We start from the raw sequence: 26,919 nt of genomic DNA, 5'->3' as shown, positions 1-26,919 counted from the left end.
CAGCTCTGATCCAGTGTTTCTACTTCTCTGTAGCAATCTCAGCAGTCAGTCGAGCTGTTGGCTCTGTCCTTCCTTGCAGCTTGTTCTCAGTAACTGCACTGTGCTGGGACTGGGCTCTCAGTGTGCTCAGTGGGCTGCATTGCCCTGACCTGTGATAAACAGGAGGTGTTATCTCTTACCTCCTCTGTGCCCTAAAGCCCTGGTGGCATGATACTGAGCAGCAGAGAAGATGGTAATTCTGTTGTTTAGAAATGCTATCATGTCCTCTACAAATACTGTTAGGATCCTCTGTGAATAGAGCGAGATGCACAGAACTGGTAGATGTTGGAGAAATGGGGATGAATAGCAGCATACCCTTTCCTTTTATTTGCAATTAAAAGAAAAAAAAAAAGTGGAGAGTTTCTGATAAGAATTCAGTGCTGGGGTAAGATAACTAGCTGCAGCAAAGTTCGTGGCTTGATGGAGCGCTTGCTGGGGAGTTACAGAGTTGTCTGTCTCTGTCCCTGATAAGAGAGAGAGAAAATATGGGGTGGGGGGTGGGGGAAATCCAGACAGAACATTTCTCAAGAACAGATTAAAAGAAAGCACTATTATTGGAAAATACAGAATTACACAGTTACCAGAGAGCAGCAGGCTGGGCAAGACGATTGCTAAAAGGGAGATTACTCTGTTTGCCCTGGCATTACTTGTAGACCACTGTGTTTAAAATCACCTATGGCCAGACTTGTGTCCACCAGAAACTTGCCAGTCTCTTGTCGGAGCCTAGCTATGCTTTTGGTCTTCAAAATACCCTGGGACAGAGAACTTTGAATCATAAGCTATGTGAACATAAATCCCCTTTCATTCATTTTCAACCTGAAGTCTGGTAACATCATCAGTTTTTCCTTAATTTTCTGTTGTGATTATAGCAAAGCAGTCGTTCCTTCTTCCCTCTTCATGGCTGTTGAAGAACTTGAGGCAGCTCCATATTCCACCTCCACCTCTCATTTTCCAAAATGAAGTGCTTTATACAAGCCAAGTATACAATGCTGCAGAGGCTAGAAGGTGCAGTGTGGGTAACAACAAAAAACACACCTCTTTCTGATTTTTTCCAAGCTACGTGGCTGCAGAGACGGCAGCTGACAGGTGAACGAGCCTCCTCCTGCTGCCAGTGCTGGGCTGGATGGTGGGGCTGCCCTGTGGCAGGAGCCGGGGAGGGGATGGCCATGCTGCACAGGGCTGTCCTGTCCCCTCTGGTGTCTGGTGCAGAGGGACAGGGACCTGGAGAGATGCAAACTGGAAGCATACCAGGAGCAAGCAGCCCCAGGCTATGATGATGTGCCCTCAGTGGGAACCTTGGGAGCGCTGCTGGCAGCCAGTATGAGAAGATGTGGAAGGATCGGCTGTCTCTGCAGATGTGACTCACAAAAAATATATGAAGGAGGAATAGTCATTACCCAAAGACCAACTGAAGTGCTGAAATCTGAGAAACGCTGTTTGCTTGTCAAATGAACAAAAGCAAAGCTGGGGTGTTTTTTAATAAGTTTGTTTTTAACAAGAACCTTTGTTCAGATGAAATCAGTACTCCTACTTGCTGCCATGTGATAGTATCCATGGCCACTTTGAAAGCATATATTTTCTGTCAGATGCACACAATCTAAATAGTGGCAGAACGTTTTCACAACAGAGAATCATTAGATCTTAATGGAATTAATTTGTTTAAGGACCATGAGGGCCGGCAACTGTCATTGCGAGTGACAGACGATTGTCATCTCTTTAGGAAAAATGCAGTTTATTCCTCTTGGAGGAAGGGAGAAAACTACAGAATTGGATTTTCTTTGGGTGTAAATAAACAAAAAGCTCAAGTGAAACTCTATGGCTGGCAGGAGTATCAAAGGGGCCTGTCGTGCCTTGTGCTACCTCTCCCCATTTCTGTGGCTCTGGGCGTGACAGGAAGCATCTCACTGAAATGATCATGAAGTTTGGACTCGTTACAGTGATTCAGCAATATATTTGCGGCTGTCTTCTAAAACACTTTACCTACAGCTTGATTTAAGATACTGTGCTTTTTGCCTGACTACCAGAATCACCACGTTTTACTAAAAGACTTTACAAGCTGGATTAGGCCAACAAGCCACTGCTGTATCTGTGTGCTTTGTCAAGACGCTGCATTAAACAACCCGCTGAGAGAGACAGGTTTTTCCAAGCCCCCTCTGCCAGAGACCGGTGGCTGCCCCACGGGGGCAAGGTGGCTGTTACTGCATGGCGCAGGCTGGCCAGCCGGAGCACACGTCGTGTTTAATGTATTGATGGCTTTATTTTTGCTAAAATAGGAATCATGCAGTCTAATGTTGTAATATACCTTCTGCCACCCAAAGCTAATCAAAATGAGGTCAGAAGGCAAAAATATTCTTTCCTGCTCAAAGTAAGGAGACTGAGAAGCACCAAATATGTCACTGACTTTCATGGCGCATAACTGAGGCCTACATAAGAAGCACCTGTGGGTGTTTTCTTCATCCAAGAAAGCAACTACAAGCCATTTCATATTATGTCAACACAATGAAGTAGAAGAGCACTAAAGGACACCTCTTTATTTTCAGGAAGGCGATTTTAAGAGGCTCAATGAGGCAGAGGTGAGAGCTGTTACCAGAAGTACCTCAGTCAGGTGAGAGGAGGCGGGACAAGTCCTTCCCTCCTCTCAGCCCCCAGACACAGCAGTCAGCTGGGCTCACAGGTTTGCACCATGTCACACCACGTCTGCAGGAACCTGGCATTTTGCAGAGAAGGAAACTGCAGTTTGGGTGCTCAGATGGGCCTGGTGCAGGATCAGCCCAGCACTGAAGGAGACCTGTCTCACCCACCTTGTGCTAAAAACAGCACATGGCTTTCAAAACTGCTGCTGTACGGCCTGCCCAGGCTGATAAAGGTGAGTTCTCAAAGGCTTGGGCTTTATCACCAGCTGAAACGTGCTGAATGCAGTAGTAATTACCAAATACGAGCATTAGCTGTGGGTTAAGTTTGTGGTCCCTGAAAGGGGCTTTTACTCTTCTCTTGGGCTTCCCACTGAGAGCACCCCAGTGTCATGCTGCCCAACTAACCTTCAGCTGCTGTAAAAATAATTCTTTGTTGTTGTTTTACTGTTACTCAGTATAAATATGAATGCTTTGAAGCAGATTGCTGATTATCTTTTGGGGCACAATTTTTCTTTCTCATCCGTGTAAAGTAATCTAGCAACAGCAGGGTCCAGCTGAGGGGAAGGTGCTGCAAAGTAGTAATTAATTAGCCTAACTGAAACAAGCTTGGGCTTAATGGCCCATAGATCTGTTGGTGGTGGGCAGGGTTGCCACAGCTGATGGTAACTTGCTCAGCAGGCTCAGGGTACGTTGCATTCAGCTTGATAGCCAAGGTGTGTTTGCCAGCTTTGCTGCGCTTGTTTCTAGCAGCCTGCTAGTCCTTAGGTCCATGGATATCCAGAGTCTCTGGGTTTTCTGTGCTTTGCTAAAGCCAGTAGGATTTACTGAGCCCTGGGAGTTTGTCTCCCATTTATCTCAGTGGAAGGTATGGGAGCAGCTGGGTAACTCCTCCACTGTTCACCTGATGAGGTCTTTTGTGGCTTCTTTTCTGCATCTTTTTTTTAAGGTACTCAAAGCTCAAATTCTGCCCTCTGGGTATAAAAGCCCATAGGGGTGTGTGTATGTTTGTGTATACACACAAGCATGTATTTCATGTATGTGCACCTGAAGCTATGTGTTCATATGTGTGAATGTACTATGCCCACAATTCTTTTAATCACTCAAAGTTCTGAAAGGTCTTCTGCCAATGCAATGGATGTAAAATATGGTATTTGCCTGTGAAGCATCAAACAATGGCCTGTTTTTCTGAGCTGGACATCTCATCAAATGATAAGGTAACTTATTTTTCCCTCTTCCTAAGAATAAACTATTTCCTATGATAAAAAACTTACTGCTTATTGGTTTGGTGTTTTGCCTAATTAGAAATGCTATAAACTTAAACACTAAGATGATGAATTTTCTAGAGAGAGTAGAAGGACAGGACAGGGGATGGAAGAAAAGAAGCAAAAGAAGCACTAGCAATTGCTGGCTCACTTGTGAGCACAGAGGTAGATGGTGTGCTTAGCCAAAATGATAGCACTTGGATCTGCTCAGTGGGCTTTGGGCTGGTGCATTGGTCTGCACGTGTTCTATGCTGAACCACTCTGGTAGTTCAACTGCTTGCTGCAGTCACCTAATTGTAGAGTCTGTGTGTGAATGCAATAGAAGAATACATGTTAAAGCTCTTGTTTCTGTTCACCTTTCATAGTTCAGGTCCTCATGCAAGTGACAGATGTACAAGTCTTGACAAAAATGTTGTAGACTCGGCCTTTAAATCATATGTGCTTTCTGCGAGGTGGGACTGGCAGCCACTCAACCCTTTTTGCGTCATGTCAATGTGTTTGTACACTGCACGGCAGAATGAATATCAGCAGGATTGCTTAGGTGTTACTGCAGTGCAAATATTGAATTATAATTATACTAACAAGCATAAAAATGCAATAGATGCTCTTTCACTGGAAATTGGAGCTCAACAAAGCCTCAGCATGCACATCACGCAACTGCGATAGCAGTACCGATCTTCCTGTGGAGAGAGGAGGGAAAATGAATATTCAAAAATTGTTTTAGTTAAGCTGGTGCTGCTGTGGACTCTGTTCTTTCTCTCTAGCTGTTTCTTTGAAGTGTAAATTAAAAAAAAAAAAAAGGCAAAGAAATGGAGAGATGACAATCAATGTGTTTCTCCGGGGCAGGAGGAGCTTTATTTATTTATTTTTAATGTGTTCTCTTTAAGGATTTTTCTGTGGGAAGATTGGTATTCTTTTGGGGGGAAGGGTGTACAGAAATGTGCATATATCTGGAAGCATTTGAACTAAGATCAGAGTAAGGCTTGCTAGCTATCAGAAAACACCTGGTCCTTCTCCTATCACCTCAGTGACTGCTCAAAGTTATTTTTCTTCTGAGAAATGCCAGCCAGATGCCCAAACACTTTACCTAGTTGAGAGCCCTAATAAGTGCACTTGCAGTCTTGAGTTTAGCCCTTCCACTATTCTCTCCTCCCATGTAGCTGACCCAAGCCAGGGGACAAATCCCTAGTAAAAATGGTGGTTTCTTCTCAGAGCCATCATTCCCCTTGGGGTCCACCAGCAGCAGAGGGGAAGCACATGGCTGGGCTCACTGTGGGCAGCAGCATGTTGGAAATATTTCACTAATTCTGAACAAGATTCGTACATTCCTTCTCTGTTGTTTCTGGCTGCGTTATGTTTGTGTGATTCAACTGTCCTGCTCCTTTATTATCCTAAGGTGAGTAACCTTGCACAGGCAGAGGTACTCTGCTGTTAGCAGCCTCTCTCAGCTTGTGGGTTTCAAAATGACTTGTGGTTACTTCTAGGAAGGCATTTGAGAAAAAATATTGTATGGTGGGTTTTGCTTCTTTCAAATACAAATGTGAATGCAAATAATTATTGCACTTAACAGGGAAAGTAGTTGATGTCTGAAATGCAAAGGGATGTTTGCTGAACTCTTTTACTTGTCTTTAATAATCCTGGGGTGCTTAACTAAGAAGAAATTCATTAGAAAATATGTTCCTTTGTCTTTTCCTGTCTGATTCATTTACCCTTATCAGTGAATGCTGTTTAAAACAGCATGATATCTGTTCTTACCTATAACCTTGTACTAAAGAGGATGAAGTCTATTCTGTCACGATCCCAGAGATGCCAGGAGACATTCATGACATTAAAGAAAATATAATAGTTGTATTTATTTGTACTGAGCTAATCAATGTTAGGACTAATCCATCAACTTTCAGTAATGTCTTAGCCAGCGAGGCCCCTGTTTGTTGCAATCTGTTTTCTCTTTCCAAAGCACAGAAAATGTCAATTTTCTTTTACAATACATAGAAAATAAGGTAAAAATGGTGGTTAAAAGGGCTAGTTTTGTCATCATCTGAACTATTATGACTTGGAGTATTGTGATAGGCAGTAAAGATTCATTTATCTCTTGAGACTGTCTTGGAAAGAGATTCTCCGTTTATGGGAAAAAATGGCCATTCTGAATGTGTAGGTGGGGGGGAGGTTGTTTTTATAAGAGTTGCAGTTGGTTCTAAGCATTAGGAAACAAGCTACCTTCCTATCTAAGGTCTGCCTGCTGTAAAGTGCCTTAAAAACAATTATTTCAGAATAGTTTCTAATTGCGATAACATTGTTAATGGAAGACATATATAGGCTGTTGTGTAGCTCTCTGTGGGGAGAAGAGATGTGCAGCTTCAGGTGTTGCGGCCAGCACTACAGTGGTGTTCTTCAAAGTGCTGGAGATTTGAGGGAATATAATGAAGTGTCTTGGCAACTCAGAAGAACAGGCTTCTTCAGATAAGGCAGCTAAACGTTATGGAAGGAGAATACAAACCCAACTGGGTTTAAATCTTTTCCCCAAATATGAGTTTTTCAGGGGGAAGAAAGAAAGATGGAGAATTAGGTAGCTATTTTCTGGTGTGCGTATGGATCGCGAGTCTTGTTTGTCTAATGTGATCTGAACCATATTATGTTGCTAGAACATGAAGAAGAGTCTTAGAACTAGGGCTTTGGGAGAGCCTTATGACCTTGGCCAGGTTATGTGCTTCTGTTTCTCTAAAGCATGGCTCTGTAAAAAGGAAAGTAATAAGAAAGGCAAATAGACACTCTGGTCTCTATTTCCAAAATGTCCCTTTCTTACAGCATCGTGAAGAAACAAAGTGATAGCTGGAGTATCCATCCGTCCGCTGGGCGTGCAGATGCAGTGAGCAGGGGCAAGGTGCTGAGCTGGCTTGGCTTGGCTCTGCAGGCCTTGGCCGCAGTCATCCATCTGCTCAGCCAGCAGGATGCTTTGCCCCTGGCTACTCTGTGGTTTCCATCCGGCCACTCCTACCAGACAGAATTTTCTGAAACACAGCAAAAGCATTGCTGAGTTTCTTCCTTCTCCCTTTCTGATTTCATTTCCTCACCTTTTCTCCCCGAATGACAAGGCCCATTTAGACATGAGCACGGCCTGTGCATTGCAGATCAGAAATCAAAGCGAGAGCCATCTGCAATACTTGTGGGCAAAAGCTAACAGAGCAACTGATAAAATCAGAATTCTTGTTCCCTCATTAAAACCATGATTAAGGATTTCAGTCCAAATCTCTTTGGGCAATTACACAGAAATTTGCTTCATTCAGCCTATTGCCCAGGACCTCTGGGCACACACCAGCAGCCAATTTGTAATCTGTGCCAATTAGCACACTGAAGTTTATCCCGTTAGAGATGCAGCCTGCCACCAAAGGAACACGATGCCTCTCCAACTCTATTTAATGGTGATACACGACGAAGGTACTGGTTGCCTGCCTCAGCGTTCATCTGCCATCCATCACTTGTCTTAAACTCATCTGAGACATTGCCATACCTTTTATCGCTTACGCTGTGAGGCCAACAGTGATCTAAGATTCTTAAAGGTACATTTTGGAAACAGGGCAGATAACAGGAAATATTGTTGGGAAGCGGGTGTGAAGACAATTATCTGCACCAAAGCAAAGAGGTGCAGGACTGAAGTTTAAGCTAGGAGTGTGGGGGATTGGTTGTTTTTCCATGGGTTACGGGTCTCACAGCTACAGCCACTGTTTTGCTGCTCTCCTGCCTGTGGCTGCAAGGCTGCATGTGTTACATCTGGGGTTAAAGCTGGGACAAGTAAGTAACTCATCTAGGTTACTGAAGATTTGAGATCGGGTCTTATTTTGGATATTCTTTTGCTACTCTGGGAAACTGGGTGCCTTTGTGCTACAGACAGAATCTTTCTGTTGGTGTTCGGTGCGCTGGGGCTCCCTGGCATAAGAAGGGATTGTTCTCCGTGTGTAACAACCTAGAAGAAAAAGGCTGTCCACAAAAAGTCACTTCTGCCTTGACATACACAGAGCAAGTGGAAATACTCTTTCCCAGACAGCTGAGAGTATTAAGACTCGAGTGTAAATGGGGTTATATTCTGAAGAGCTATAAATGCTGTTGTAGCGCTGCAGAGCACACTGACTATACTAAAGTAGCTGGTAAAAAGCTGAGCTTAATGCCCAGTTATGGAAGGTATAACTGAATGTTTCAAGCTATTATAAAGTTCCTGCAGGACTTCTAAACTCTCCAAAATATACAACTGTGTTTAAAAACTTAACTAATATTCTGGGATTTGTGGCTTTTTTGTTCATTTTAAGTCAGCTATAGAATGGCTGCAGCTAGTTTAGCAGGAGTTAGTCTCCTGTGAATTTCTACTGTTAGAAATGAAAAGGAACCCCAATATTCTTGCCAGGACTTTACAATGCTTTTAGATTCACTTTCAGACTTCAGGAGCTGTTTAAAAGCCTATGGGCTTTCTAGCAGCAGTTGTACAATGCTGATAAACTAAGGTTCTTGTGACTTTGAGCTTTCTGCGAGCAATGACAAGAAAGGTATAATTGTACCTGGGTTGGTAAGCGTGCAGTCCTGTCCCGAAGTGACTCTCTTGGTACTTACCCATCTGCCATGATTCTTGCCTTGCCTAGCCTAAGACAGAAGACAGAGGAGCTTCTCCCAGTCTGTGCCAGCTCAGCTGTGCAGAGAATGATGACTTGCTGGGGGTTGAATCTTGCTTCAGCCCAGTGCTCGCCCATACTTACAAGGTCAGTCCGGTGCCTTGGCCACAAAACTAGGACTCAAGAAAAAACTCCATGAGGAAGCTTGTAATGTAAACTTGTTGAATATCCCTAGATGTTTGGAATATGTTGTGATTTCTAAAATTCCATACCAAAACAATAAATTGCTAAAGGAGTCTTTTCAATAACATTGGAGAAAGTGTAACCTGTTTTTGTGAAAGTTTCCAAGATATTTTATTTTTCAGTCTGTCTGTGGAATGAAACCAGACTTTGAAGTCCCAGGGTTTCCTCAGGGAGAAGGAAGCTAATTTTTCAGTCAGCTCGACAGAGTATGATCCTCTTGGCGCCTTGGAACTAACTCCCGCTTGTCACAGATGCAGGCATAAAAGCAAAACTGGAAGAGAGAAATTCATCGTTTCACGGTCTTTTAATTCTTAAAGGAAATCTTTCCCCTCCAGCCACTTCCCAAAACTTACTAAAATTAAAGCTCTTTGTAAGTAGATCCTTAGATATTCAGTCTTCAGTTTGCTGATGTTTTCTCTCCATGCCCTGGCTGGAGCATAGGACTGGAGGAGGTGAAGGAGTGCAATGTACCGAACCAATTTTGGCTGCAGCTCTGGAGTCTGCTCATGTTTTGCTTGCTGGAAAGTTCTTGACAATTTGTAAATGACAGGTCGTGAATCAACAGCACAAACGTATTTGGCCAACACACAAAGGGTCTTGAAAGCAGTGCTCTTAAAAAATAATGATAATAATCTTCTTTAAAAAGATTCATTGTACTTCTAGTACCTATCATATCACGTACTGTGCCATCATGACTTTCCTTTCCTAGCTTCTGCTAAAGAGAATCCTCTGGCTAATCCTTCAGAGATAATGAGCAGAATGATGGTAGTCATAGAAACTGCTACTTAAATATCTGTGTTTTGCACAAACTTCAGGGTATGGCTAATTAGACAAGTGATGGAAATCTGTTTCAGCCCTGTAAAAAAAAAAAAAAGACCCATACAGTTGAATCACTGCCATTTTCTTAGCTCTGAGCAAGTTTTCTGTTCAAAAGTGGTATAACTACATCTGCTCTTCAGATGGGCCTGTTGGTAGTGAAATTAGGAACTTTTATGGACAGTGCTTGTCCTCTGTTGGTAGAAGTCCTCTTGAACAAATCTGATTCAAGAAGAAGAAAGAAATTGAGGTGACCATAGGAATAGGTGCCTAGCACGCATACCCGTTGTATCGTAGATAGGCTCTCTTAAGCGGGTCCTGAATTCAATGCATCATGTTCAAGACTGCCTTTTCCAGTGAGGGTTCAGAGCTGTTGCTCTGCCAGCCATTGGCTTGCTGGTTTTATATATAAGCCTTATAGCTTCAAGGCTTGGAGAACTGGCTGATCCTCACTGCACCCATAAGCATGTGAGTGCTAGAAGCTGTTGCTGGGGGCAGATGAACGCAGTGACTGGCACATTTTGAGTGCTTTGCCTACAAGGTCTCTGGAATTTTGGGGCTCTTGCAAAGTTTGCCTAGTTTAAATTCTCTTGCATAGCACAGTACAACTGGCAGCATTTTTATTCCAATTGCTCTATACCAGCAAAAGGGAGAAGAGATCACCACCTTCCATTGCCCAAAGAGGAGACGCAGCAAGGCTCTTCTTGAGGGTGCAGAGAAAAAGGACAAAAAGCAATTGTCGCAGGTTGTCGTAGGGAGAAGGCTTCTTGCCCGTAACCAGCAGAGCTTAGAGAAGTGGTGCATTTAAAGCCTGTCTTTCCATATGGCCTTTGTTATGGAGCTGTGCACGTGTTGAGTAGGAGCCACCCTATGTTATAAGACAGCCTTCCTCTTCTCCAAAGATGTTTGTTTTTTTTTCCAGAAATAGTTATGGTTAAGGTGCACTTGTGCTCATGGAAACTATATTTCAAAATAGAAATAAGTATATTCAAATGACCGTGTTTTCTGTCATGATCCGTACTCTGGTTACCTCTAATGATGCCACAGAAGTTCTACTAGCAGATAAGAAATCTTTTTGTTCCTGTGGTTCATGAGGTGGCTGATGTTACCTCAACTGTTGTTGCTGAATTTAAGTCTGAATGAGATCTAGCTCTCAGTGTAAATCGTACTGAAGTGTTGGGTATGTTGTGTTTTTTGTTTGTTTTTTTCCTGTATTAAAATATTTCATGAAATACAGCCCCATGAATCTGGGATAGTAATTCTGGTTATTTTTTTAAATTTATGAAGACACCCGGTAATAAAGCTGCATCATCTCTATCTCCTACCTGCATGGACTCATTAATAGTTTCTGTTATCAGGTGCCTGCAGATGTTTTCTCATAAACTGATTTGTTGAATTCCCACTTCACCTATAATACAAAAAGTGTGTGTTTGCCACACTTCTGGCTGGCATAATAATTCTTAACCAACCATGCGTGCTCTGCTGATCAGCCTCGGGAAATATGAGATGTTTGCTTTCTCCACCTTGGCAGAGACTTTGTACCATAAAAATAAGTAAGAAGTTCTAAAAATTAAACTAAAAAGAAATAGAGGTAATCTGCTTATTGGCTGCAGCTGTGTGATCAGACAGTCCTTGCAGCATTTGCTTGGTTTTAGTGAAGGTCCCAGTCCTGGAAACGGAGCACAAGGGAGCGATGGCTTGCACAGCTGTGAGCATCTCAGCAAGGGGAGTGGTGGCAAGCCTGGCTCTCATCTCTTCTTTGTGTCCTGGGACAGGCCAGGGCTCCCCAGCTTTCAGCCTTCCTGCACGCCTCCAGCTCCGGAGATGCCACCTGAGGTCAGCAAGCTTGCTTTGCTACAGTGTTTTGAGCTTCCTGCAGTATTTAGGGATGTAAGCCTACTTCTTTTTTAATGACTTCGTTTAGGCTCTCTGAAGGGATCTGTTGGATATCGTGCCCCATCCTTCTGCAAGCACTTTTGCACTTGCTTATTTCTCTAGTTAAGAGTTTCATTTCTTTGAAGGTCTTTGAATGATTCCAGCTTGCAGGAATGCTAGATTCCTCCCAAGGGCCACCATCCCAGCAGCTGGAAGGCGCTCTGAAATGCCTTCTTGCATTTCACCCTGAAAGGTGCCCTTTAACTTTATGTTCTGTACAGAGCGTAAGCTTCAGGGCTGAGGCTTTGGGTATCCAGCTTGGATAACATCACCAAGTACTACAGGCTTAAAAGTTATTCAATATCACTTTTTTTTTCATTATTTTGTCTTGTCTGAATCTGTTTAGGATAAAGTCTTTCCTTCTATGGATCTGAACACTACGAAGTGACCTTGAGATTACTGAACTCATGGCTTTACTGTTGGGTAAATACTAGAAAAATGGGAAGTACAGCCTATGAAGTTCAAAAAGCTAAAAATGGTGTCTTAAACTAAATGTTCCCTTGGAGTCAAGGTGGAGGATGAGATTTGTGTATAATTGGTTTTAAGGTTGATTTTTTTTTTTAAATCCCCCACAGGTGACTTTGGGAAAGAAAAGGTGATTTTTTTTTAAAAAATATTTTTCCATAATTTCTTGAACTGACTGTTTTCATTTATCCCAATTTACTGGGAAGGGCTGAACTGTAGCCATAGCATCTATGAAATCTTAATACTGAATTGTTCTAATGACGTGCATAATTACTTTGACACTTAGACAATTACGAATTGGGAGGAACAGATTTAAGCCTCCTCTTTCATGGGGAATAAGCACTCATTACAGAGCAAACTCCTTGGGGATCTACTCAGTCAAACCTAGACATGTTATGTGGGGACAGCTGTACTAAGAAATAACTTGGTCATCGATCCTGTCAGCTGCTGAGAAGTTCTGTGAAGCTATAGAGAAAGCAGGGACCAAGAGGGGAAGCCTTGGTCCAGCTTCTCTGCTGCAGGTGCAGGGGCTCGCAGCTCGATATGGATGCTACCTCTTCTGCAGGGTTGTGGATTGAAACAAGCTGCTATGATTTGGCCTGGAGATATCTGCAAAATAAAAATGTTTGAGTTGTTGTGGAGAGTACTTCACAGTCCAGCTCTGCTGGTGAAAATGCTCAGGCAATCCTTCTCTAGTCACATCAGTCTGAGGTAGCTAGCAGGCCTGAGCTGAGGCTGTGGAGAGCGGTCCTTCTCTGGAGCCCCCCACAGCCATGCCTTGCTCCAAATGCTGCTCACTGCGCATGTCTCTGCCTCTCCTCTACTGCTGGAGGTTACTGTCCTCTTTGATCACCTGGGATGGCTGATAATGTGGACTTCCAACTGGCAAAATCAGCTGGGTTACACTAAACTTAGGCTGAGATGCTTAATTGCCTCGGATGTTTAACTGCCTCATTAGGCATCTGATATCCATCAAACAGCCACCCAGCTGCCACCTTCTTCTGCTGAGCACCGACAGAGCCACCTACCCTGTGGTTATCGGCAGTTTTAGCACAAGCACAGCCTCTGAAGTTCTCAGCTGGGGTTTTAAAAGCATTTCCTCTCCCCCAATTATCTTGTGATCACACTGGTGTTCTCAGAGGATGTGAAAACTGAAGATGCAAAAGATGGTCAGCCTCTCTAGAGAGGCTCAGAGGAAGGGTTGTTTCCAAACTTCCACGCTGACTCCCCATGTGCAAGTGGCCACCCCACCTGGATGCACAATCTGAGACCCATATCCACTGAGAGCCAAAATTAAGTAGGGGTCCAGCTCCGTTGGTGATGGATAAGAGAGGAATTCAGGTACTGAGCTTAAGTCCTTGAATCCTCATCCTTTCATGTTTAAATCTATTGGAAACAATGATAAGGATGTGTAAAGGAACACGACACAAATTTCTTGAAGTCTTAATACTCTGGTAACTTGTCTATTAGTTGATGCACAACTAACCGGAAAGGTAGCTTTTGAACTGCATTTATTAGTTATACTGTAAAAGATAGCTAGCTGTAGTCACTGTCATTCTTGAAAAATCAACAACAACAAAAAATAAAAGTTGCATATATTTTCTAACAGCTCAGCAGTGAGGACAGACTTTTTGTGCACTTCTGATTCCCTGCTGCAAGTTTGAGAGGGTTCGAAGATCTTAGTATTCCCTTTGCAGCTTGGCTTGATTGCAAGATTTACACAGGACTGTAGGTCTTTGCTATACTTAATGAGTTTTGGAAAAGCAGACTGTGTAAGAACAGCTTGGAGAAAGGTTAGGCAGCTGACATTTCGGGAGGCAGCAAATAACACAAGTTGATAATGTCAAGGAGCTGGCACAAACAGTCTTTTGAGGGATACAGGTGGGTCCCAGATAAATGCTGCGGTAACTGGGAACTTCCATTTGAAAAATATGTTGTGGGTACAAGTTTTATTTCCTGTTTGCCTGTAAAACTCTCCAGAAATGTCAGACAGGAATGGTGATATTTTGCATATGATGTTTTTCTCTTAGTCCTTCTCAGAGCTTGCAAAGCTCTTCCTTGAGGACAGCCTGTATTCCCTTCTTCCCTTTCCTACTGCTTTCTTAAGTTACACCATAGGATTCTATGTCAGCATATAAATTTGGTCTGAAAAGTGATAGCTGAGAACTTGCATCTTTTGATGCAACTAAACACAAATATTTGGGGATAATTGACAGTAAGTAGTGAACTCCTGTCTGCCCACCCATTGCATCCGAATGTATTTCCTAGAAGCTGCTGAGGCAAGGAGCAGGGCAGAGACTTAGTCAAACAAAATAAGCAGTGGATGGATGGAAGGTGTGCATTTGTAAAAGGTGATCTTACCACACTGGCTCAGTTATGTCCCCTCAGAAACAGGTACGAGTGTTTTCTGAATGCCTATAGCAACAAAGCAGCCACACCTTCGTGGGGCTGTAGGGACACTTGGACCTTCTGCTGGCTGTGTTTGGTCACAGAGCTCCAAAGATCTACAGTGATGGCAAATGTCCTGAGAGTTTCCATTGGGAAAGCCCACCCTTATTTTCAGATCCCAGCAGTGACAATTTTCTCAGAGCTGCAACTTTCCTATCCTTTCTGACTAACGCTCTTCTTTTGTCCTTCGGTAGAACTTTTCCATCGAGTTTGAAGGCTGTGACTCAGTAATTGGAGCCGCCGCTTTCGTAATTGACTTCCAGTGCAGCAGAGAATAAAGGATTTGTTTTTTATGACATATATCTGTAGTTGTAATCGCAGAACTTGGTTGTTACTGTATTCAAATCAGTACGGCCAAATACACCTCTATGCCAAAGAAAACTTCCTGTGCTTGCACTTGTAAAATACCTTGTCAGTTAAGCTCAGCATCTCACATGGATTGTGTGCGTATGTGAATGTTAGAAATGTGGGCATGGCACCTTTTTTATTAAAGAATCTATGTGTGAATTTATTTTTACTATGCCTATAAGCAACATTCTTTCTGATAGGCACATACCTATGTAACCAGCATGTAAATACTTTTGTGTTGCTGTGATGTCAAAAGAATTAATGAATTACACCACTTCCTGGCCCTCTGCGAGGGACCAATCTGGATCTGCAGGAAGGAAAAAAAAATAAATAAAAACATTTTTTGGTATGAATTTCTAAAAAAAACAGATGTAAATTTCTGCTAGTGACACAGCATTGCCAGAAGGTTAGTTTTGATATAATTGCTGCAATTATTTTGTTTGTCAGGCATTACGGATAAATGTGACCTTTTAAATATCAATTAAAAATACAAAAACATAAAGCTCTCTAAGCCCTGTTTTAGCCAGATTTTATTTCTTACCTCCTCAAGAGACTCTCATAAAGAACAGAAATCACTTTTGTGTCTCATTTGGCTCCCATGGTGTTGGCTATACCTTGGGCAGGGGAAGAAAAATGAGCAGCGGAGTCCCAGAGGTACAGGACCAGGCATCAGGTAGCATGCAGCAGCAGCTGGTGATCGGACAGTTGCACATCACAAGAAGCGAGGAAAGATGCAAGTTCTGTCCCTGACACTTGCAGATCCACGTATTTGTGTAGGATATTTGTGTTCCACAAACATTTGTTGGCTTCTTTGGGAAGCACTGCCCGATTCTTGGTGGAGTGATGTATCAAACCCTAGCAAGATAACCTCTGCATCAAGAAGGTGTAGACTAAGCAGGGAGCTCCAGATCTGAAGGAGTTCCTTGGCTTGTGTTAATGGACCTGTAAGTCATTAAAGAATATGCTGAAAGGGCCATTTTCCAGCCTTGTGTTTTGTCCTTTCTTGATATTTCATCAGTTCATTCCCTCTAGGCATAACCTCACACCTTCAGGCAGTGCTTCATGTAAAGCCTTACAGCACTGACTCTGAGTTGTTCATGTACCTGTGGCCCAAATCTGCCACGCCTGAACCAATATTGGTGCGTTAACGCACTTGTTGGGGGTAAATCCTTGTTTCAACCGTTGTGTGCAAGTGTCTGTACAGGAGTATGTGAAATCAAACAGCTAAAGCAAATGTGAAGTGGCTTCTTGGTAGGTGGTGTGTGGTGCACAGGCTGTGCTCCAAGCCCTGCTGGCTCCCATTGATGGTTGTTCCGTGATTTACCGCGTGTTCTGGGAGATGTCCTCAGCCCAGATACTCTGCCCTGAGTCAAGCAACTGAGGAACTGAGTTTCTTTACTTTCTTGGAGTCTCCTCTGCTTCTGTGGCCTTGTCTTTGCTGAGGGACTAAGTTATGGGGTTTTTAATTGTGGAGGTGCTTTGTTGGATGATTTAAATTACAGGTGCAGGCCTAATTTAGCCTTACTGGTGATCTGCAAATCTCCTTTTGTACTGGCATTATGAAGTTTTAGGTATATAGTCAAAGTAAATCAAGGTATGTAGTTTAGGTGTATATCTGTTAGTTTTCATTTGTTTTAGTTCAAGCACTCTTTCCCCAGAGTGAAAAGAGCATCTGCCAATGAATTGCTACTGCTTTTGGAGGGAAGAAAGAAAAAAACACCTCTTTGTCCTGCACGTACAGCTAGATACTTTGCTGCTTTTGAAAACAACCTTGTTTTTTTTCTTCCTAATTACAGGCACTGATAGCAAACCATGGTGGTGAATCAGCTAGTGCATCAATTGAAATGTGGAACAGTAATAAGTAAACAGATCGTCAAACAAAATGATCTAATTTGTGTGACAGGACAGTGTTTTTTTTGTTGTTGTTTTTTGCTTGTTTGTTTTTGCTATTCTGAGTGCCTGGGATATTCAGAAAGCATGTCTGAATCATCTTTATCTTCTCTGGGATTTAAGACTGGTTGTTGTCTAGGTATGATGCTCTGCAATTTGTCAAACCCCACTGCAGTAGCTTCTCTTAAAGGCCAGCTTGCTTGTGCAGTCTCTGTGCGTCCAACTCCTCCCCATCTTTGTGCTGTGTCACTTTTTGCAGGAGATTCGGATGCTCTGATGGCTGAGTTGAGCAGCAGCTTGTCACAGGAGAAGTTTGCCCCAGAGAGGTGGTGAGCAGGGTGGTAGCAATGTACAGTCTGGATGTCTGTGTGTGTATTATGGACTGATGTGGTTACAGCTGTTCAGTTTGTCATTACTGAACAGTTCTGAACTGGTGTGGAGAAACTGGTCCTGTTACTCTTGATATCTGGATCTTATCAAGCGGTTACTGGAGTCTGCATCCTGGCACAAACTTTGATACTCTCCTAGAAGCACAGGGCTGTGCTGGGCAAGATGGTTCTGGCTGCACCTTCAAGGTCCTTAACATGCACCTTTTCAAGGAGAACTGCTGTGTGGTGGTAGATTTGTGCTGGAAAACCAAAGTATTTATTGCAGACATTTCTGAAATGATGCTGAGATCCCCTTGAGGCCTGGGACCTGTCGGCTGCACAAAGGACATGAGTGGTGTGGGAGCTGACTGCCCTGGGACATGGTGGAGCAGGGATGGAGAGCTGACTGGGCGGCCCTGCTTGGCGTGGGGAAGGTTTGGCAGGATGAACACAAGGGTCAGAGACCATTTTGGTTCCACTGGATCAGCAGTTTCCAGAAGAAAACTAGTCCCTTCTAGCCAACTTCAGTGAATAATACTTCTGCTCCATCAAGTAATGTTTTGAATCAGGATGAGGGAATACTAGATGTGCTCAAGCATCTCTTTGTACTTACGATTTGATGGTGGAATATTTTTTCTTAGTATGGGGAAACGAAATAATAACTATTTCTTACAGTTTCCATTTATATGATCATGACTTTTTTTCCATATACGATTTTTGGAGTCCACTATGACAAAATATTTGCAAGATATCTGAAAATTTTATACTTGCAAACAAAAAGATCCAAAGTAAACAAGGAGTCAAAATTTTAAAAGGTCCATTGCTGGTTTCAGCACGTGGAACTTGGGACGCTCAATATCCAACTTTTCAGAGCAGCTCCTGCTAGTTTCCCTTGGAGATGACCGACAACTCCAATCCACCCTTGCTTGCCTTGCAGAAGAGGCGTGTAACACAGATGTGAAATGAAATGTTTTGGTTCAATTAATCGCTTTGTCTATTTCAGCTTCAGCATCAAGCTGAAAAAAACAACCTACTAATTCCACAGTCCTGGGATTTGGTAACCTGCCAAACCCACACAATGCAATTTAAGGCACCTCTCTGCATTTTAATCGTTTAGGAGAGTCCTGAGAGAAGATGTAACCTCGGCTGAGAAGTGACACTGCACTTTTTCATGCTCAGAGAAGTCACGTCAGCCTCCAGAGCCAAGAGCAATGCTGAAATGCTCCTGGTAGTGGATCAGTGTCAGCAGCTGATGCAGGGCTGTATCAGGAACTCTTCAGAGAACAGTGTCACAAGATGCTTGTTAAGCAGTGATTTCTGGCTGCTGACAGATGCCTCTGAATTCTGACCTTCAGCTCACAAATATCTGTCTCTCTTGGCTTAAATCGTTTGTGTCTTTTAAAGCATTGTGTCTCCTGCTTTGGGACGGCAGTAGAATGGGACGAAAGGTCAGTGTTCATCTCTCTGTAGCATGGTTGATTGCAGCACAAAATTGGGTTCTCTGTCTATGTGGCTTCACAGGCAGAGTAAATAATGGTGGGTTTACTAATGCGAGGTGCTCGGAGAGGTCAGTGAGGGGCACAGCCAGCTCTCTTACCCTCCACTGACTGTACATCAAGAAAAACAGTATGCTTGTAGGGGGATGGACTGAGAGAGTCTGCTCTCCACCTGTAATGCCCTCACTGTATGGTTCCAGTGTATGCAGAGGGGGTTGCTCAGTCCTGCTGACCTACCTTGTCCTTGTTTTGTTCAGCAGCTCCCTCCTTCCTTCCCCTTCGGCTTTGTCTTTTTCAGAACCCCTTCTTAATTGGATCCTTTCAGAACCCTCTCAAAACCTTCTCCAAGTCACTTTGGAAAATTTTGGATGTGAGGTAGAACATGCACAGAAGAGAAATAGCTGGCATGTGCCTCTCATGACTTTTCCTAACCTTGGGAAGAGGTTTCACTCTGGGAATAGGCAGACTTGTCCAGCTCTGTCTTTGAGCAAGAGCAGAACAGTGCCCTAGGTGCCCCTTCAAGGGTAAGAAGCCGAGATAGCAGGGACTGATCTATTCCTTTATTCTTTCCTGAAGCTCAGCAATTACTGGTTCTGTGGCCTTGGAGAAATATGTGGCACCCCCGTTGAATAAATAGCTAGGATTTAACAATCCAATGACTTTGTAACTTGTTCATCAGGTTAAATAACTTTGAGTATTTTAACGTGGGTCTATAAATATCACAATTAATAGAGGAATTAAAAGAGAATGTGAATGCGTATTTAAAGTGAAGAAGCTACAATAACTAACCATTAAGCCTGGATAGAGTGTGTCATGAATTTCCATGGACAGAAACATCTTTCCTGGTGACTTGCTGTACGTCTCTGTAGTGGTTGTCACTCCAGGTTGCTGAGGAACTTTGGTTGTCTACAATTCTGCCCTTAACATGTGCTTTTATCCTCACGCTTCATACGGAGCGTTTTCCCTCCGTATTGATGCTGACCTTTTTCTTCCCCCTCATTAGCAGAGGCAACAACTGTGCTGCATTTAGCTGCCATAAGTCTGATGCTTCAACGCTTGGAAACTAAAATATAGCAAACCTTTAGCACTGCTGACACTTAATAATGCGGTCATTATATGCAGTAATACAGTGGAGAAAAGCTGTTTCAAAGGGAAGTGTGTTCTGCTTTTGTTATTAGCTGTTGCATGCTCTTAAAAGAAATAACATCCCAAGAACAGATAAAATGAGGTAATCAAAATTACTGAAATCACAGAAATCAGTGTCCAAGAGGTCTGTCAAAGGTCTGCTGCCCTGCTTTGAGATGCCATTAGCTTTACCTGCATCATCCCTGAAAGATGTCTGTTAAATTTACAGCAATAGTGATTTTTTTAAAAAATAAATTAAACTAAATGCCTTCCTTTCCGTGGTGATCTTGGAGTATAATTTATTGATTGCTGTCTCTTGAAAAAATTCCTTTTTATGTTTGGAGACTTTTGTTCTGTTCCCTTCTTTCTGTTCCCCTCTTGCTTTTCCTCTGTACATTAAACAAATCCAGCTCTTTCATCCTGTCCTTTCAAATCATATTTCTAAACCTTTGATCATTTCTGTTGCTCCACTCTGAACTCTTCAGTTTCTCCCCACGTTTCACCAAGTGTGCTTTCCCCAGGACTGCTCACATTACTGTGAGCCCATCCAGTGCTGAACAGAGGGATACTCAGCTCCCTTATCTTATAAATGATTTTTTGACTCGTGTACTTAAAATGAATCTACCTTTTTCTTCTAACAACGTGGATTTTGTTGATTCCTTCTCAGTTTGATCTGATATATTCCCCCACACCCATTCCCTGTATTATTGCAGCCTAGAGGAACGTTCCATTTGTGCACTGTTCACCAGCTTTCCTTCTTTCCTTCCCTCTGTGGTGTGGTATTCTGCACTCTTTGAAATCTGTTCCAGTTTTTGACTTGAGATTGAGCTTGATAAATAAAAGAAGCACTCTGAATTTCAATCCTGCCCTTAAGCAGGATTAAGCTTTGGTCTGCACTCTTCAGAAACGTATTTGCTAGTCCATCACTCAAGTCCGTAGCACACAGTTGTTTTAATAGATCTGCTCTTGGCCTTTTTCCCGTCACAGTTACAGTGACAAATGCAAAATTTTACAGGACCTTTTTGTGCCTTTATTTGCTGTGACTTGATGGAGAGAGCAAGCACCATAACCATTGCCGTGGGACCTTTCCTATCCTCCAGAGTTCTTCGAAACTGTTCACAGAGGGTGTTAGCTGCCTTCAGAGTAACTCCTGGGTGAATGCCATCCAGCATCTCAGATAAAACAGAGGAGGGAACAAAGGCCAGCTGGAGAAAGGAGATATCAAAGAGTGTGTAGGTATATGGGTATATGATGCTTTTCTGCTTTCCTCTGAAGACTGAAGCAACGAGGGTATGAAATAATTCATCCTTTTCTGCACATAATTCCTCCCTTTCTCAGTCTTGCAATGTTTTCAAGTTTTCTCGCAAATATCTTTTGCTCCCTAATAGTGTCAGCTCCTGTTGTGACTTATTCTTAATGATTTAAGAATGTGAATATAATGTGAATTGTTTATTAATGTGAATATTTTATCTGCTATTAGTTTTGTCCAATATTTTATATTATGTTTAATTTTTGTCTTTTATCTCTTTTAAAGAGTTCTTCATGTAGCTAGATGGGGCATGTGGTAAGATTTTCTTTCCTCTTTATTGGTAGAGTTGTGTGAGCTTTCCTGAGGATCAGTAAGCAAGAGCAGAACAACTGTCCTTGCTCTCTGGTTTCTGTGAAGCTTACTAGTTTGGCACTAACTTGCACTCAAGCAGCTTTTCCAATCCAGCTCACCACAGATCTTTCCTATTAGTCACAGTCCAATCCGGTTGCCATTCAGGGAACCTGCAGGCACTCACAGCTTCTGATTTTTGGAAAGTACTTGGTGGTGTCTGGACTCTCAAACAACTTTCTTTGATTCATCCTGCCACTTATTAGCCACGGCAGTAGCCCTTTACAGAAAACCTCTCCATAAGAAAAGACGCCACAATTTCTTTTTACTTTAGTAAATACAGCGATATTGCACTCCCTAACTTTTCTGAGTTAGTATAAACAAAACAGACAATGGTAAAAACTGGAAGAAAGAGCACTTGGGATTGAAGTTGCTCAAAGAAAAGAACTCGTTCTGAGTTACCCCAAGGAAAAAACATCAATCCCTTGGACAACTGCAGGCAACTACCCTTTGGAACGTACAGATCAGACAGCAAAAGAAAATGCTAGGTTCCTTGAGAAGTAAGGTATATTCCTTCTCCCTCAGCCATCATACAGGGATACTTCAAAGCCTTCGGAAACATACATGGGATCAAGGACTTCAGACCTTCCGAGCTTCCCAAGGTAGAGCTGGACACAGGGCATGCAGGGGTCCTGCAGCACAGCTGAGAGCTGAATATGCTGCTGCTCTTTAACTTTCTTGGTTTCACCTCTAGGAGCCTAGGAGCTTTGGCAGAGCTTTTGCTCTGAATCATTCCTAAATCTAATGTTTCCATGCCAGGACCTGGACACCTTAAACCCCTGCTGGCAAGGCTGTCCCAGCTCTGAAGCACCAGAGCCTGCAGGATCCATAGCCTTTGAGGAGTATTGGCACACCAGCTGCATGCGCAGAGGTCAGAGACACTTTTTAAAGCTTTTGCTTTGCCATGAAAAATAGATCAAGCCACTTGAGCTGTCAAAATATGTTTTGGAAATGTGTCATCAGTGCTAACCCACCTCCTCCTGGAATTAGTTCTTCCACTCGCTGTGGAGCAGTTTGAGAAAACATGTTCCTAAGGTTTGCAGTGTTTGATACTGCTTTAAAAGGCTCATGGGAAACCTCTTTCCTCACACACAGTGAGGGAAACCTGAATGAATATATCAAAGTAGGACAGTAACATCTATTTCAAGGAATGTGGCTGGAACACAGCTCAAATGTATAGCATCTTAATCCTTTCAAACTTCTGTGTGTTTCTTGCTCAGCAGAAATCCTAGCACATTGTGTGTCTTCAGGCTCAAGCCATACTTTCTAAACTGTATGGGCAAGATATGGATTTACATATTGAAATCCAAATCATGTTGAAATCTGGGAATTTTTTTTAACTTTAAAAAGGGTTAGGATTTGTTATGCTGCTGAAACTAGAGGTTCTCCTAAACATTAGCAAGTGATGTTCTTTGAACATGCCTGTGTCCACCTGAGATGTACAGCAGCAGTGAGATGCCCACTGAGAATTTTTGGAGCAGAAGGCAACCTCTGAGGTTGGAGGGGGGGCTCTTTCACTCCATGAGAGTGGAGGGGAAGAGCTGTGGTTCTGCTGGGTGCTCCGTCTGCTCCTGGGCATGGCACAGGTCCTTCTGTAGCACACGGTTTTGGGGAGAGAAAGAGCTTCTCTTTAGCATCATTTCTTGATCCAGGCCAGTCTAAGAGGGACTTGGCTCCGTCACTTCAGTGTCAATCTTCACATCCTCATCTCCAAGCTGTTAGGTTACCGTCACCAAATTGGTCAGGGTTGCTGCAGCCATCTTGTGTCTCTTGTATGTCTGGCACCCACATTGTAGCTGTACCTTTGCCCTTTACTACTTCTGAGTTATAGCGGTCAGCTTGGTCATCTCAGCAGGAAGACCCTGTCTGATACTGGCTATCAGCCATGGGCTGGCCTTTTTTAAAAAAAAAAAAAAAAACAACTTCAAAATATATATCTTTATATATATCTTTCAAGTTGTTTTCATGGTAGGTTTTAGCGTGAAACTTACAGTCCTTCACCGACTTAGGAACTTTTTTTTCTGAACAACGCATATAGTTCTTACAGATTTTAACTCTACAGAGTGCTTTTTTTTGTTCCCTCCCCAGTCTCCTTGTACTTTAAGCTAGCTTCTCCAAATGTATTTGTAGCTTTCTCCAAATGTATCTACAATAAATAAATAAACATCCAGTCTTGCTTTCTTGCCTCAGAAAGTAAAAGTTTAGATAAACCAATGAGAAACTGAAATCACAGCAGGATGAAAACAGATTTAGTTTAAGCTCCAGGAGCTGCTCTATCTGATGGAAGCTGAATGCTAAGTGAATCATCGTGACTCAGTAAATAGGATAATGGTCTCCCCCTCTGGGATTTCTGTTCCTGCCAGAGCAAATAGAAGCCCTGCTAAGCCACAGTCAAGTGAAACCCAGTCTGCTCTTGCTTGCTGTGCAGCAGGGCTGCACCTGCACCTGTACACCTGCTGCAGGTAAAATACTATCCAAGTCTGATCTGGAGGGGTCAAACATATACTGCACATCTACCCCACGTACAGAATTCATTGTTGTGTATGGAAGGAGTCTGAAATCCCTGCTCCCATAGCAGCAGGGATATTGCATATTATGTGTGTGATGATCGGGATCACACATTCCTCTTGCACAAACAAGTTTTAGTTAATCCTGGTGAAAGCTGCAGCCTGCTTTGGTACAACTTTGAGGTGTATTAAAGCATGTAGACTCACAGGCTCAGAAGAGAGGCGACAGGAGTTGGTGAGATGGAGGGAACAGCTTAAGAGACTGGGAGAGGCAGTGAGCGCTCGTGCAATGGGGAGAAACCAAAAGGCTATTTCAGACAGCCAAAAACTGCAGAAAGCTCGTAACACTCACGACACTACAGGGAAAAGAGCAGGGAGTTGCTCCCCAGGAGCAGAGGTGACAAGTCTGTGTGGTCTGATAGTGCTGCTCCAGCTCTCTTCATTTGCCTCAGCAGGATGAGGAGGCTACTGCGGAAACGGTCTGGTTTGTTTAATGTGGTGTCAAGCTCTCTCCTGCTCTGGTTGTTGTAGAAGATGCATCTCCATTTACCCATGGAAAGGAGGGCTATGGCAGTCCTTATGTCTGACAAGTGTCCCCTGGGGAGTTAAATACGTTGGATAAAGCTCCACTTGTCAAGGACTAACAAGAGAAGTCTACCATGAAGTGTACTCAAAACCCACCCCATTTGTTTTTCTGATGGCTGTTTGGCAAAGCCCTGCTTGCTGGTCTCTGCCCTCTGGATGTCACTGTTGTGCTCGTTTAGATTCTCTTCTTCACATGCCTGCTCTTCTGGCCCTACGTATGCTCGTACAAAAGCTCGCAAGAAGTTAGTTTCCCTTCTTCATTGGCCTCGCGGGACCTCTTGTCTGGAAAATGGGAGAAAGTATCTGTCCAGACCATATTGTGCAAGTTATTTTAAAGGGCAATTGCCCTCTGAGGATCTTCTAAAACATACTGAAGCAAAGCATAGCACCATCTGCTCGAGTCAGAGCATCCTTGGGTTGTCAGAGCGAGTGAACGCTGCCCCAAGGCTTCCTGCTCTGGATCCTCGCTCCTCCCAGGCAAAGAGGTGACACTGAGATGGAGGGATGGTTATGATGTCTCTGAGTGCTTTTAATACTTTTTTCTTCCTTTTCTGGAAGTGTGTAAGTTGCACAGGGGCAGGATTGTGTTTTCAGCACCGCATCTGTGGGTAGGATAAATCCCACCTTAGTGCAAGTCTCTAAAAACTGAGTAGGAAAAGACATCACAATCCTGCTCCTCTGAGAGAATTAAGCTCACCACAGCAGAGCCCTTCGAGTTTTGCTTTTGTGCTAAAGAAACCAAACCCAAATGACAGGCATGACAGTGCAGATGGGGAGCCCAATTAAAGATCAGACAATAGTAGAAGACGGTGCTGGTTGACACTTGTACTGGGGCAGTGGTGAAAAACATGGGGAGATTTGGTGTCTAGGAAACTGTGAGCATTAGGGGAGCATAAGATACATTTCAAATATATATATGATTCAGAGGCAAGGCCTGTCAGGGAAGATATCTCATTTGATTTATTTCGTCTTTCTCTCTTCATAATGCGCTTAAACAAGAGCAGAACTTTCCTTGACCACATTTTCTGTGCTGAAGGAAGCGGCTGTATTTGGTTTATTTTTTTCTACTTTTGATTTGCTATTTTATACACACATTGTAATATTTCTTTAAAAATTTTTTTTTTTTACAGATCTGAGTTGGAAGATTCTTCTCTTGTGCCTCCTCCTGAATGTTACAGGACTTGTGCTCGCAGCAAGATGTATCTAGCCCTGTGTGTGGCCTTCAAATGTACAAAGGGGCCAGCCATTTTGTGGTGGGGCAGGAAAGCAGGATAGTGGAAAGTTTGGGGAAAGTAGAAGATTCTCCCAGGATGCGTATTATTCACCACTTCTTTCTTGCTGATGCTGTTAAGTGTATGTAGTACCATGAAGTGAAAGGAACTCAGAAGCAGGTGCCGTAGAGTTCATTTTATAGGAAAGGTGGCTCTTCTCCTAGGCAGCTGCTTTGGGTAGCAGCTCACAAGAGACATCCTGCATCTTACAACTGAGAGGGGAGATGCAGAAGACCTATTCTAAGCTCCCTAGGCTCCTGCCAGGGCAGACATGCATGGTCTGATGGCTTCACAGGAGTTGGAAAGGGCAGTTTTCTTGATGCCATCAGCAGCAGGAATCAGAAACTGTTCTGTGCAGGGCTCCCCTCTGGCCTTGTCCTACCTGGGGGCAGCTCATGGCAACTGCACATAGGTTGCTTTGCAGGGGGATGAACTGAGCAGGCTCATCCAAGCTCAGACACATAGGTTGATCCCATAGCTGCAAAGGTTCACTACCAGGTTGTGCACAACATGAAGTCTTTCTTTAAAGAACTTTTGAGTACCTGGTGGAAGTACTCTGTGAAAAGTGCTTCTTAGCTGACCAGCTCAGAGCTGCTGCCTGCCCATGGGGACAGTCTAAGCAGAAGCAGTGTGGAGGTGATGTTGTATCTCTGGGGAAACCCTGCTGGTCACTCCTTGTGTGCTCTTTCTACTTAGCTCTCAACATACATTACTGGAATTCAAGGCACCACACGAATATGAAGAAAAAAAAAGTAGTTGGGACAATCTGATAGATGATAATGAACCAAGGTTACATTATAACTTAGAATATAATTTTAGAATATATAAATAAAGCCATTGTGTTCTTGCATTGAACCATGTGCAGAGATTATTACCTTTGTAAACAGTCAGTGTGGGGTGTGTGTTTGTTCTGTACTGATTATATAACCCCCGTGATTATCTAAGAATTACAGTATTTTTGCTTTTTGCATGAAGTGACTTTTTCTGTGATCTCTAGTGTTGCCTGGAGACCCTTTTTGCTTCGTAGGGCTTCAGACTTGTGTGTTCTTCAGAGCTCCTATATCCAGTTTCTCCTGCTCTGCCTCATTTTTCTAAATGTATTTGAAACATTTTCCATCTTCCTAATCTTTGCTGTTATACTCAAAGGAAGAATCAGCCAATTAGTTCTTCCCACCAGCTGATGATACAGTCAACAGATGCATAAGAACATCTTTGAGCCATGTTTTCTCCTGC

General features: G+C 43.1%; 1 long non-coding RNA gene across 4 annotated transcripts; it reads left to right on the top strand.

Annotated features, from left to right (window-relative positions):
• Positions 1-3,097: 3,097 nt before the first annotated feature.
• Positions 3,098-26,541, top strand: LOC308192940. Of its 4 annotated transcripts, none has more exons than XR_013949234.1 (5): positions 3,098-3,357; positions 3,779-3,886; positions 16,584-16,641; positions 16,937-17,006; positions 25,546-26,541. It is a non-coding gene; the product is annotated as an uncharacterized lncRNA (long non-coding RNA). The 4 variants fall into 4 exon arrangements; XR_013949235.1 differs by lacking the exon at positions 3,098-3,357 and adding an exon at positions 3,393-3,537; XR_013949237.1 differs by lacking the exon at positions 3,098-3,357 and having other exon boundaries at positions 3,544-3,886.
• Positions 26,542-26,919: the final 378 nt, after the last annotated feature.

The sequence above is a fragment of the Anser brachyrhynchus genome, assembly GCF_964034855.1.
Source record: "Anser brachyrhynchus genome assembly, chromosome: 3".
In the NCBI taxonomy this organism is placed as follows: domain Eukaryota; kingdom Metazoa; phylum Chordata; class Aves; order Anseriformes; family Anatidae; genus Anser; species Anser brachyrhynchus.
The sequence above is the reverse complement of the archived record's forward strand: the minus strand, read 5'-3'. Positions and strand labels throughout refer to the sequence as shown.